At 45.9% G+C, this 14,556-nt stretch overlaps 1 protein-coding gene across 3 annotated transcripts in view; it reads left to right on the top strand.

Annotated features, from left to right (window-relative positions):
* Positions 1 to 14,556, top strand: part of LOC138527486 (zinc finger protein 25-like) — a 778,719-nt gene that overhangs the window by 632,072 nt on the left and 132,091 nt on the right. The window lies entirely within an intron of this gene.

Below are 14,556 nucleotides of genomic sequence, written 5' to 3'. Positions count from 1 at the left end.
GAAGCCAATCCGCTGCGGTTATTCTGCTATTAATCTGTATTATACATAGTTAGAGGTAGTTCAAGGCGTGCCTACCAGATAATGGGAACCAATTGTGTTACTAACATCTAAATGAAGTATAGGTATATATGTTCCCTTAAACAATCCCTCCTTTCGATAGGTTTTCACTGTTTGCCATGTAGGATGATGTCATAGCTGATGTACATCGAGGTATAGAGCTCTTCTGTAATGGAAATGTATTGGAGAGTGAGTGAGTGAGCTGCAAAGTGTTTGTTCACCAGGTTTCCCTACTTTATTTGAGCTGATAATAAAGTAGTGTTTTGCCATATTCTTTGAGTCTGTCTGGTGATTTGGGTCTGAGATCGTGTATTGGTAATTCCTTCTGGCACTTGGAATGCTCCAGGTGCTACTGAACACTTGTAACCCTCAATGTAGTGGTTCTTCTGGGATATATTCTCCCTTCTCAGTCACTTGTAGTATCTTGGGGATTTGAGTGCCCCAACACTGCTTTTTTTGCTTTTCAGTTCATGGATTTAGGCCCTCTTCTTCTTGTTCTCATTTACAAGCAGGCCTCCTCTCCATCGAAGTCTCTGGCTCCCTTCTCTACCATGTGTGGCTGTCCACTAAACTAAAATGACAGCACAAACTATGGCTGTACACAGAGGACAAGCCTCAAAGCTTCCAGCAGGAATCTGGGCAACAAATCTTTCTATCTGGTCAGACTAGGGTGGAGTAGTATGTTGGCTGGTCCCAGAATCTGGCCAATTCAACTTCGCTGCACGTTGCGTCAGGTGGCCTTCTTCTTAGGATCCTGGATATAGTCCCCAACACCCAAACCTCATCCACATACTCAATAAGTCACAACTCTTGTGCTTCTCCTGTTTCTGTTTTCTCTCCTCTGCTGTATTCCTCTTTTCACCTAGTTCATGCTTTGCCATGTGCTTATACCTCCACCCCTCCTTAACTCTTTCCTTTCAGACCTGTTGCATGCCTGTGCCTTCTCATTAATTCCTCTAACTCCCTTGCATCTGTTTCTAGTCTCCCCTGCCTTTTCCTCCTCTCCAACCATCTTATCTTGGTCACCTTCTTGACTGTCTTTCCCACCTGCCTTATTGATAACCTCCATTTTCTTTCTCCATTATGCCTAATCTGTATCCCTCCCAAGTAACCTCCTTCTATCTCCTCGTGTATCTCATCCATTCACCCTTCTCTCCTCTCTCCTATAATCACCTCCTCCTCGCCTCCCTTGATGTTACCTCTTCCTTCTCAAATACTACTTCCTCCTTTGCTTTTTGCCACCTCTCTCTCTGTTCTTTGCCTCACTCTTCCTTTCCCTAATTCAGGCTTCCTCTCTCCTGCTCCACCTACTCCTTCCTTCCACTAGCAATTTTCGCTGAAGTACACTCTCCTTCCAAAACCACCCACAGTCCTCTCGCAATGCTCCCTGGTTATATTGTATGTTGGCCCAGCCAGGAGTGTCTGTTCCTAACGATATACAGGTGCGTATCATAATAATGGGTTGAATATGATTGGGGCAACTGTGTTGTAAAGCGGCCTCTTTGCAGCGCTATCAGCTCACCTTCCACTTTCGCTTGGGCAAGACCTGGGCATTGATCTAGGCTGACCGCCATCTTGGTTCCCCACTCACCTGACTAAAGCCGGACTACTTGCTCAGAGTCCTGTGGTTTATATTTACATTTGCTAGTGCTCCACAGTGGCAGAAGGGCCACTAAATCAATGATTTCCCTGTGGGCTGTCCCCCACATAGACTGGATGACTGCAGGAAGTATATCTGTCTTTGCGAACCAGGGGTTTCCTGTATTCTAGCGTTCTAGCGTTCCGGTCTGCAATTACCAATGGGTTATCCTTTTATTAAAGAAAACAAGGAACAAGAGTACAGCTTAGTGAAAATGGGTTCTTCCCAACTGAAATGTTCTGGATGTTTCTTCACACTCGTTTAACTGGGCCTCTCCAGCACTGGGAGACAGCCACAATGTCCTACCAGGGTCCCAGGTATTTTGGGCCTGTGAAGGCATCATGACCTAGACATGGACAACTGAGTAGAGTTTTGGGATACAAACTTTCATTTGACAAAAAACTGGTTTTGGAAAAAAGCCTACATTTTTCCCTATGCTAAGGTGGGATTTCCCTATATAAATGAAACTAATGATGGTCTGTGTCAGGAAGTCCACAGCAAATGCCTGTCTGTGTTCAAATAGTATACTTGCCCTCACATCTCGTTGTATACAATGTGTAGGGATGTCGGCATCAAGTGAAAAGTGTTCAAATACAAGTTCAGTTTTCTCCATCCAAGAGCTTCTTCCAGCTCTTGGATGAAAAAGGGGTTGCCTTACCCATGCTTTGAGGTCTCACAATGTTCTCAAATAACACAATCTCACAGATCCCTTAATGTTCCAAATAGAACAAATCCCTGGGATACTCCCCAGCTCTTCTGGTTTAGTCACCTTTCACAAAGTTACAGCATTCAGTTTCTTAATTTCAATTCAGATATAAGCTCCTTGATTCGTAGATGGGTGTACTTGGTCTAGGCACAGTTTTCAGACCACACTGTCCACCCATTACAGGTCACACAACTGAAATAACGTACTTGTATTTGCTTCTTATGAATCATGCCACAGTTTCAGCTTTTCAGTGGGTCTTCCTTCATAAATCCTTGATACTTTCTTATATCTTGCTTTATCCCCATTTGCTTGTAGCTGTGGCTTGCAAAGATCAGCATAAGCTTCCCATGACACACACCTGCTAGGAAACGTAGCCACTGTTTCTTGACTATTGGAAATGCTTGTTTGACTCTTGATAATGCTTGTCTGCCTCTTCACCATATTCATTACAACCATCGATTCCTTTCAGTAATAGCTTGCTTCTTTGAAAATGCTCTCTTGATCTTTGGCAATGCCTCTTTGCCTCTTGAAAATGTTCATTACAATCATTCATTCCTTTCAGTGATAACTTGGCTTTTGATAATGCTCACTTGATTATTGGCAATGGCTCTTTGCCTCTTTAACAGTTCCTGGTTCATTGGTTTTGGACCTTTAATTGTTACACACCTTTCCAGCTTCTGCTCTTCATTAGACATGCCCCAGGGGTCCCCATTCCTTATGGGCAGACTTGCTGGTTTTCAGTCGGTTGGCTTCTGTATGGCACTGAAAAACCTACTTTGGTTCTCTTACACCACCTTTCCACGGCCTCAGGGCCCTCCTCCAAGAACCTCACTTCACCCTGCTGCCTTCCCTGGAGCACCAGTAAGCACAGTCCTCGCGGTCCCGTCAGCTGCGAACGCCCAGTGAGCTTCTCTCTGCTCCTGTCGTCTCTGCAGCGCTCCACCCTTCCAGTTCCACTTCTCCCGTCTTGCTCACGTGCATTGACCTGGCTTCTCTCCTGCTCCCGCTCCTTTGCTGCTGCAGCCTTTCCAGGTCGGCGCTTCTTGTGCTGTGTCCTGCCGTGTTCCCACAGGGAAACAAAAGCCTCTCTTGCCATTGTGGCCTCGAATTAAAGTACCCAATATCAATTACAATGTCGGAAACTCTAGACCGCTCAGTGTCAACCCAACAGTCTTTCTTCAGTGTTTGATGCCTCTTCCTTGTCTCAATACCAAAGTGATGTTCGTGTGTTTGACAGTTGTTATAGAGAGGATGTATTGCTCTGTCCCTTCCTCATCCCAGTACCAGACTCATGTCTACTGGGAAACTATATATGGGAAAGATAGGGAAAGGACAGATGGTAACATACAAAGGTCTGGGGGATATTAGGTTAATTGGAAACGGGAAATGGGGGATACCATGTCTCACCCAGGGGTGCCTCATTCCCACTCCCCAAGTCTACTCCACCGAGTTGATCCTCCCTCGCATAACCACCTTCCAGGTTCAGGATCTGATAGCGACAGCCTTTCCCTCCCCACCTGGAAGGGGGATATATTGGGGAAAGAAGTGAGGGCATTCTCAGATTCCTCACAGGCCTCTTGAATGTCCTTCCTAGTCCATACACTCTATAAAATTGTCAGCCCTTCTCAATTTCTTGGAAGCTGTGGACTTTAGGGTTGCCCAAACCCTTTGTTTGATGTTTTAACTGCAGACTTTCTGGAGTCCTGTAACCCACCATTCACTCTGGCATGAAGTCTTGCCCGCAGACGAGTCAGCAGGAGTAACTGGTAGAGAGTGCTGAGGAGGCATTTCCTCAGGTCTGACTTGATAGCCGGGGGCCCTCATACTACATGTCACCTCACTTCTATGATTTGATTGTAGCCTCATTGATCCATGGTCTTTCTTTCTCTTACTGGGACTAGACTAGCCTACTACCAAGGGCCAAACGGCCTGCTAGAACCTTCCTGTTTGATTGATACTATTCTCCTCATTCTCACTTTCACCACCTGATGTCCTTACTTCCTTGTCCTCTGCTGTATCCGACTGCAAAGTACCACCTCTCTTAATATTAACACCTCCAGGCTAATATCTCCTCGCTTTGATGTTACGATCTCCATCTCCTCAATATTACTTTTGCGCCATGATGCACCACCTCCCTGCATCACTTTCTGGCGCAGATGTTATTACCTTCTTCTGTCCCTTTGGGCTTACCACCACCTCCCAAAAACCACCACCTCCCCTTGTTGTTGCCACCACCTTCATCCATTGTCTTACCACCACTCTGACAGACAGCCTCTCCTCTTAATGTTGACTCCTGCACCATTGGTGATACAACCTCTTTCTTCAGTCTATGTCCCTCTCACCACCAGTTCTTCTGTACAGTACTGCTACTGCATGGACCTCCTCTGTCTCTTTAGCCCCTACTTTCGCCAACTCTCTTCAATTTCCAGCCACCACCAAAATCGAGCCCCGTCCTCCAACCCACACTACCTGACTGGGTTCTCTGGATTTTATAGTGTGTTACCCCTTGCCCGAATTGGGCTTTGAGTATTTGAATCAGTGTCTGGTAATTGAGCTAGGATTAGGATCATCTACAGGGCCCAACCAAGCTTTTCCTTTGGCCTTTTCATGTCTTTGGAGTTTACTCATCCCTTGCTGACACTTTAGTGCTGCTTGTCCTGAACCATCTTCTCCTGTCTAATATGTATGCTGGAAGAACCTGTAGTACATGTTCTGAATGTGATGAGAATGTTGACGCAAAGTGGATTTGCAGCATTGAAACCTTTGTGAGGGAACGTTCTTCTGGGATGCAATGGGTTAGTAACTTTATCTCCCAAGCAGGTAAACCTGTGGTTGTGAAACTGTGAACCTGTCATTTTGTATTTAGAGTGATTCTAGCTTGTCAGGGCTCTGAAATGACGACTCCTGACATTCGAAGTTGAATTCAAACAGTTGTGGGACATTTCACTACCGGCAGATTCAGGAAACTGGCTCTTGGGTAGATCTTTCAACAGCCTTCTAGTAAGGGCTGTGAAATAATCAGTTATGTTATGGGACTTTTATACAGCACACTGTCACCACCGGAGTGGTCCACTGGCGCGCTGGTAGATCTGAAAGCAAGAGGTTAGGGTAAGTTAGAAAGACTGAGTGGGGAAACGCGCAAGAGAGCAGTGATGTGCTGTTTGCAGCTTCTGTTCATTTTACACTGTTCACTGAGCGTAGGTATGATTTTTCGGTCGGTAGTTGTCATGTGCTGCTGTGCGAGGCTATGTTTGGTTTGTTTCATCGTTGCATCGTGAAGTGTGCATGGTTTGTTGTGCAATATAGGTATGGTTGTTTGTTTAGAGTTTGGCAGGTGTAAGCTGTGGGGTGATTATTTTCTTTTTTTAGTGGGTTCGTTAGTGGTGGCGCTCCATCATACCTCCTCACTTCTGTCCACCTGTGGTACACGTCCCTGACAGTGTTGCATATTGTGGTGTGCTTTGGGGGGGGGAATCTTCCTCCTATGCTGTGCAGGGTTTTGGGTTGTCTGCAGGGCTATTTAGTGGTGGTGCCTCCTCCATCCCCACCACCCCTGTGTTCAGACTAATGCATGTCTACACCGCTTGCCTGCCATATCCTGGTTTGCAGCCACCATCACCTCTCTGGGCCCCTTGAGGGGGAGTTGGATGGGGCCGCAGCTTCTTCCCTGTGCCCTTGAACTACCTGGGCCCTGTGGTTTCTGTTTGGTCACCACTCCATCCCCTTCAACTCTTAAGCCCTGTCTGTGGTGCAACCTAGGATGCTCCCATCTCTCTTATTAGCCGCCGGTAGGGCCCACCATGGGAATGGGCACACCCGGGTCTCGCTCCCACTCAGAGGTCTCTCCACCTCCCTGCACTTGTTGTACAGTCTGGTCCTCCGTCTTGCCATATGTGTGTTGATTCTGAGGGTTGTGGGTGTTGCTCATTCATTTTCATCTGGTTCTGAGTTGAAGAGCCAGGTTTTTAGGAGTTTTCTAAATTTAGATGGTCCTTCATGTTTCGTATTTCTCTCGGGAGGGAGTTCTACATTTTTGCGGCTAGGCAAGAGAATGCTGATCCACAACATTTTTTCCTTGTGTACGGTTTACGTTCCAGGCGAATGCTGTTGCTGGATCTGAGTGTTCGGGTCGGCTGGTAAATGGTGATTTTCTTTTGTAGGAATTCTGATCCTTGGCCGTGGATTGCTCTGTGGGTTATGCACATTGTTTTGAATGTGATTTGTTTTTTGACTGGCAGCCGATGTAGCATCTTTAGCGAAGGTGTGATGTGGTCCCTTCGTGAGAGTTTGAAGAGAAGTCTGGCTGCTGCTTTCTGTATACGTTGCAGTTCTGTTTCTTCAGTAGATAATCCGGCATGCCGAGGTATAGGATCTTTTTGAATTTTGTGTAGGTGGAAGAAGCATTTCTTGATTATTGTGTTTACTTGTGTTTACTTGCAGCTCTAGGGTTAGCTTGTTTTCCATTAGGATTCCAAGGTTCTTTCAGGCAGTCTACTAGCGTTGTGTTCTCCTATTGTATATCTTCAATTTTGTAGATGATTTGGATGTCATCTGCATAGTTGTAGCAGGTGAGGCTGTACCTTTTGATGAGGTTTATTAGTGGAGTCAAGTAGATATTGAAGAGGAGTGGGGATAGGGAGGATCCTTGCGGTACTCCACAGGTGGTGTCCCACGGCACGGATTTGAATGGTTTTATCCATACTGTTTTTGTTATTTCAGATAGGAATTATTTAATCCAGAGCAGCGCTGTGTCTGTGATCTGTTTATTCCAGTCTCTTGATGAAGATATTGTGGCTGACTGTGTCGAATGCTGCAGAGAGGTCAAGTAGCATCAGTGCCGAATCTTCATTGATCTTGAAGTCATCCCAGATAGAGAGAAGTGCCGTCTCTGTCCCCCTCATAGGTCTGAAGTCGACTTGTGCCTGGCACAATAGCTGGTATATTATGTGTACCAGTGTTTGTTCGTAGACATAGGTTTCTAGCAGTGTTGCCAGATAGAGACTTTTTGATATTGGTCTGTAGTTGGAGAGATTGTCCACGTCGCCTGTAGTATCCTCGAGGAGTGGTTTGATGTATGCAGATTTGAAAGACTGTGGTAACTCTCCCTGTTGAGAGCGATTGGTTGAAGAGTTTTCTGTGGCATAGGATTGATTTATAGAGGTCTTGTGGGCAGGGGACCATAGTGGAGCCTGCTTTATTGCTAAGTTTCACCAGCTTGATGAATCTCCCTACTGATATTTGGGTGAAACCTTGCATGTTGATCTGTGGTTCCAGGGTTGTGTGGGCATGGTGCATGATCTGGTTGAGTGGTCTGCTTTGTATGATCGATGTATGTTAGTGATCTTATTTTTGAAGTAGTCTGCAAGGTCATTGCATAGTTTTTGTGACAGTAACGGTGTGTGGTTGCATCCGTGGTGGGTTCTCTTCTAATTTAGGATGTTGACTAGCTCTTTGTGGGTGCTGGTGGCTTTTGTGATTCGGTTGTCATAGTATTTCCTTTTTGGCTTTGAGAATTTCCTTTTAGTGTGCTCTGATTTTCTTTTTTTATTTTTTATTTAACCACATCTGTTTTTGATGGTTTATTCTTTTTGCCTGGTCGTAGTGTCTCCTCCATCCTAGTCCAAATATCTGGTTTGTTTTTTTCATTGTACTGAGTTGGGGTGTGAACCATCTTGCCGCTGCTTTCTTTTGTGAAGGGATGAAGGGTTTTTCTGGAGAGATGCTTTCTATTTTTTCGGCGATCCATTTCTGGATTAGGTCTGCTTTTTCATCTAGGTCGGTTGCATCCAGTTTTACGGTTGATAGTTTTGAAGATTCCAAATGTTCTTTTAAGTTACTACTTTTGATGGTATTGCAGTTTTTCCTCCAGATTACTGGGAGCTTTTGGAGCTATTTGGTGCTTTGGCCGATAGTTGCATCATAAATAGTATGATGAGGTGGTTGCTCCATAGTATTTGTATTGGTGGCCCAATAGAGATCATATTTCTGTTGGCGCAGATTGCATTAAGAGTGTGTGATGATGTGTGTCTCACTCCTTTAACCATCTGGTGTAGTTTGATTGTCTCGAGTTGCTTGATTTTTGATTTTGAGAGTTTGCGTTCTCTTCTTGAAACCATATGTTGAAGTACCTGAAGATGATCAGGTGGTCGTGTTTGATGGCTAAGTTTGTGAAGGCTTCTATGAAGGAATCTACGAAGGTTGCGTCATAGTCTGTGGTCTATAGATGAGTAAGAATGTGAGGTTTGTTTTTGAGTTCGCCATCGGGTGAAGGACGAGGGATTCGTAGTTTCTGATGTTCAGCAGGTCATCTGTTTTTATTTTCAGGTGTTCTTTGTAGGCTATTGCAAGTCTTTCCTCTCTTTTTCCTTTTCTGTTCACCTGTGTACATTTGAAGTTGTCTGGTAGACAGCTCTGTAGTGACACTTTGTAGTTGTCATCTAAACAAGTTTCTGTGATGAATAAGAGGTCTATTCCACCATCGTAAAGTAGATTGTAGATCTCTATAGAATGTTTGCACATTGATCGTGCGTTGATTAGCTTGCAGTGTATTTTAATTTTTAACTGCTTTGTTTTGTTGTTGGTTTCGTCTTATGGTGTTCTTGTGGGCGAGTTTCCTTGTTGCACTCAGGATGTGAGGTGTGCTCAGTAGGGTCTGGTTCGTCATTGAGTAGATCTGCTAGCTTTCGTATTGGGTTCCTGACCTCTTCCAGTTCCTCTTCTGTATCTCTTTGCAGTTTCTTTAGGTGCCCTAGAGTTTTGGTGATAAATAGAGTGAGGGCGTAGTTTTCCCTCGTGTTCCTTCTGGATGTTTCTAATCTTTTCCTGTGCGGTCCTGGTTTCTTACTAGAGCATCTGGCATCATTGGTGGTTGTGAAATGTTCTGTTTGGTGGTCTGTTGTGAGCTATGGTGTTAGGTATAACGATGTTTCCCTTCTCTTGGAGTTTGTTCTATTTTCTGTCATGCTTATAGGAATGGAAAGTCAGGTTTCCAACCAAAAGATTGACCAAACTCTTTTGTTGGTATTAATAGCAGAACAATAGGGTTTTGCTCAAGCAAGATGGCAAAGCTGATGGATAGTTACAACAGGTTCCAAATGGAGACCCCAAAGCAGGTATACAGAGACATATTATAACGTTATTATTATAAATTACACATACCTATCCATTCAAATAAGTTCTACTTTTTGTAACCGTAATACGTACTAAGGGACTGGGTATGTTAAAAAAATATCAATAGGCCAAAGGCAAACTTCCCACTACCAAGCTAAAGGTATGACTAAATGATGGTAGACTCAATACCTTTCAACTATATGGTGGTGAGAAAAGATTAACCCTATACAACAGTCAATCGGGTCCCAAAATGTCCACAAATAGTCACTGCACTCCCCAGAGCCTCTAGTACATAGAAAATGAATAATGCCAATGTAGACCATATATACTCATTACAGTAAACAGAGGGTTTAAAGAGGATTAACACTTTCTAAACAATGCCCAGAAAAGCCACCAAAAAGTCAGAATAGGCTTTAAAGTACCAGACCAGTATAGTCTCATTGCACCTTTAGAAAAGGATTGGTACCATGTAACCACACCTAGCAAGAGTATTACAATTCAGTTCTCTAAGATTAGAAGCAGTTAAGTGATGTCATACAATTTATATCTGTAGTAAATCCTAGGTACTTGCTAACATTCGAGACCCTGCCGACCAGAGATGAAAGGAAGCAGAGCTGGTTTTTGGGGTGTGAATTGCAGTGGGGGGGCCCTGCAACACCCTTCCATCTCAGGACCCAGAAAGACCCTTATGGGAAATTCAACGAATCAACCAGGACCTCATGGCGTCAACTGCAGATAACTTAGCTTGGGACTGCAAGTGCACATACTTGTGCTGGTGAAAGTGTTTCTCCTACCATATACACTTCTTTCCACTGAGGACTTCATAGTTTACTGGTGGACTGTGCCATGTCAGATTCGCCTGGAGATCTTTGCCCTTCTTCCTTTTTTACTCTATACCCCTATGATGGTGATTGGAGCCAGGATGATTATGAATGTGCCCTTACTGACGGGGATTTTCCATTACGGAATTTAAAGAAACTTGCTGTAAGACTCTCGAGCCTAGCCAATCTCATTAATTTCAAAGCAATTTCAGACTGCAGATTCCTTTCACAATTGTTACAAAAATAGGCCTATGGCCAATTGAAACTTCACCATTTCTTAGACCCTTAATTCAGAGACACAGCAGAGGATGCATTCCAGATCCAAAATCCATTAAAAAAAATCATCTTTATTCTTCAATTCAAAATCAGAAAAATATGTGTGACAAGGGAGATGCCAGCAATGAGGAGAAGACTAGACCAAGCAGGTTTCAAATCTCGGCGCAGTACTGAATTTATTCTGCTCTCCATTCGATATGGCCATGGATAGGGGGGTCCAGGATAACAACATTCTGGAATTCAATTTTTGACTTAGGTTTTTGGGATCAGGCCCTGAAATGGATTGTCTTTCCACAAAAAGTTATCACAAAGTATTACTATCCAATCGTTCATTTCAAAACAAAAAGATTTCTGTTTTGGGGACCCACAAGTCTCCCATCTACCCTCTTATCAATCTAGCCCCCTCATCTTTCATAGGATCCCTTAATTTATGCTGCCACATGTTTGCAGAGGACACTCGGCTGATGGGTAAACAACCCAATAACAACCTATGAATGTATAGAGCTAATTGATCAGTGGGTGGCAGCAACCCATCTACTCCTAAAACGTGAGCAATCTATGACTACAGCCAAGCCTAGACTGCCCCACACATTCCTTGTTTGTTTGAGTGCCACTCTTTTACCTTCCTCTTCTCCACAAGTTAAGAACTGAGGAATAGTTATGGACTTGTCCTTTATTCCACAGATCGGAGGGGATTGGGTCCTCCGACGTATTCCATATCTATGACAGTAATCACCACAGCTGTGCTGCTTCGGAAAATCTGACATCGATACGCCGTCCTCGAGGACCTCCTCCGACGGCCGACGTCACCGGATGTTATAAGTAGGACACACGACGCCCGTAGCCACAGTTCCGTTTTTTCCGTGAACGTGTTCGCTTCGGAGATCTCGGCACACCTCGACTCTTTGGAGTTTCTGTTCTTTCGGTTCTTCGAACCTGTTCATTTTGTGAAGTAAACTATTGGGATGTCTTCCTCTTCTTCCACCCCGCGTCCGGGCTTCAAGAAGTGTGGGGACTGCGGGTCCAAGATGTCGGTGACGGACTCGCACAACGCCTGCCTCTGGTGCCTCGGGGAGGCCCACAACACGGATGATTGTGTCGACTGCCAGTCGCTTACGTCCAAGGCCTTGCGGGAACGTAAGAAGAAGCTGTTGGTCGGTAAGGTGTCCAAGCCCCGGAAGGCGAAGTCCACTGGGCTTTCGACGGATGATTCGAGGGGCGACTCTCCGCATCGTAGTCGTAAGTCTAAGGGGTCTCGGTCCCGGAGTGGGTCCCGCCACTCCTCTGCCTCTTCGAGGCACTCCCGTAAGCGCCGTCATCGGTCGCCTTCCCCGTCCTCATCCGAGGACTCCGCACGTCAGCGGGTTTCTTATCCCATGAAGAGTTCCTCTCCGGAGGAATGGGCTTCCTTCGGGAAGAAAATGTTGGCGATTCTTGAATCGCAGGGCACTGGTCCGTCCGCGCCTCCGAGAGGGGTCGGCCGTGACCGTACTAGAGACACCGCTCGTACGCCTTCGCGCTCGGGTGGTCGGCACGATTCGCGGGAGAGGTCCCGCTCGGACAATGGGAATCGTTCTAGTCATGCCCGTTCCAGGTCCCGGTTGTTAGGCAGAAACCTGTGCAGTTCCCTCTGGGACCACTGCAAAAGATTTAAGACTACAGGTGTTTGGCAGTAAACCCACTTGGTAGCAGTCTGTATCACACAGATTCACTTGGTAGCTGTGGCTGAGCAGTCAGACTTCCCTCAAGAAGAGTTAGGCAGTATACAGAGTATTCACAATAGGTCAAGAGACACAATAGAACAAGTAAACACTGACCAGGGCTTGGTGTAAAAGAGATATAATTATTTATTTAAAACCACATCTAGAGAAACACACAGGCACTAATAGTAAGCAATTCAAAAACACGGTCACTAAAAGATATACACTCCCTTAAAAGAATATTATACAAGTCTTAAGTAAAGCCCCACTTATTTTCAGACAGCGGTGAGCGCTTAACGTAGATGGCACTCTAATAGTTCGTTTTTTAAAAGAGAGAAAAGCAGAGAACAAATTGAAACAGATCCCAACACTTTTACAAGAACATAACAAGAGAGGAAGGCAAAGTAAAATCGTGAATTCAGAGTCAGTAGGCCGGATCCGCTTTAAGAGGATCGAAACGAAATGTGTCCAAGGTCACACGGTTGCAGTGCACAAAAGTCTTGTAATGGTTCAAAAAGGAGTTGGACCAAAGAAAGGGACCAGTTGGAGGGTCAAAGCGGCCAGCCCAGTCCAGAAGGTTAAGGGGTTATTATTACCTTGTACCAATCTTTAGAAAGGGAGGCCTGGCGGACACGGTACCTTAAAGTGGTGAGAACACTCCAGCGGGGGCAGTTGTTCCTGGCAGCGGATGCAAGTCGGTGCTTCGTCCGAGGGAAGAGAGGATCTCGTTGTGGAGGAAGACAGGAGTCTGTTGCACTGCCAGGGAAGAAACCAGCCGCTGAGTTTCTCAGGTACAAGGAGCGGTCCGTTGATTCGCGGTTCAGTGGTGAGTAGCTATCCGACCGCCGTGGTGCTTGGCACGGGCAGTTCGACCACAAACCGGTCTGGGGTGCGAAGAAAAAAGGTGAAACTGGTTGTGCCGACCAGTCAGGGGAAGAAGCCTCTTCAGCCGGGAGATCTTCTTTGTCGTCGGGAAGTGGTGAGTCGGTTCCGCAGGGCTCCACCAGTGGTGTCGTCGTGGTAGGTCGGCTCAGCTTCTCCCTCATCGGATTCTCAGGTCCTGTAGCGACTTCTGAAGTTCCAGTCCCCAAAGCCCTGCTTTTATGCAGCATACCCCCATTCACTCAGCCTAGCTGTCAATCAAACATGCTAAGTGGTGAGCCGGCCGGCTCACCACTTGGGCCAATCACACAAGAGTGCGACTTGAGTTACCAGGGTAACTCAGTCCAGGGTGCCTAAACCCCCTCCCGCACCCCCTGTGGTACCCAGACAGAGTGGCACCACTTTTGGAGGCTTCTGTGGAGAAGCCCACCAAAAAAGTGGAACAAAGGGCTCGACTTGGGTTGGAGTCACAGAAGAGAACACAAACTCCATTTTAGAATCGAGTCCTGGCAAAAAATACCAACCGGCGAATTAATATTAATTAAATAAACCAGCGGTATGTCCGAGGCTATGAGAATTAAATAATTAAAGTTGGTAGCCTCGAACAATGGGAAAATCCCATAGGAAAATATTTGCGGTCGAATATAACAAGTAGTTTCCACTGCCACCAGCCAAAATTCGATCAGGGGGGACGGAGACGTGCCCCCTCGACTACCAGACCCCGGGGTAATCGAATTGCCCCGACCAGTATGTCCACAATATGATGGTTTGTACTGGTTTCTGTTAATAATTTGGGACTAGTAAAGCCAATGGTGACTTTATATGCCCTGGGAGGACAGTAGTCAGTCCCATGGTATGGAGTCTATGGTGGGGTGTCACTATGACACCCCTGTATTACTGCACGGAGGGTGCTGTGTAACACACATAGTAAAAACACATGAGACCCTATGGAGTAAAGGACCCCATAGCCCATAAAACACATTACCAGTCAAAGGAACACCATAAATCATGTCCAAGAGTGGGAGAAAAAGAGTCTCACTCTTGGCAGGAGGAAAAAACAAACTCAAGAAATCCAGCAAAGCTGCTGGGGGACTCACTAGGTTCGGAAATTCAGCCTAAAGAGAGAATTCTCCCTAACACCGGTCCTCGACGCGCTCGAGCCCGTGTGCACCTGTGAAGTCTTCGAAGAAGACATCGACGCCGGTGGCGCTGAGGTCGTCGAAGGACTCTCGTGGCCCTGCCTCCGAGGTAGTCGTCTACGCCATCGGTGCCCAGGCTGTTGAAGGACACGCTCGGGGCTCCGCCCTCGAGGCCTGTGTCGAAGCCGTCGATGCTGTCACAACTGCCTTCTCTAGATTGCTTTTC

This window comes from Ambystoma mexicanum, chromosome 1q (assembly GCF_040938575.1).
Source record: "Ambystoma mexicanum isolate Mex_15411 chromosome 1q, UKY_AmexF1_1, whole genome shotgun sequence".
In the NCBI taxonomy this organism is placed as follows: Eukaryota; Metazoa; Chordata; class Amphibia; order Caudata; family Ambystomatidae; genus Ambystoma; species Ambystoma mexicanum.
Note: the sequence above shows the minus strand (reverse complement) of the source record. Positions and strands in the feature narration are given on the sequence as shown.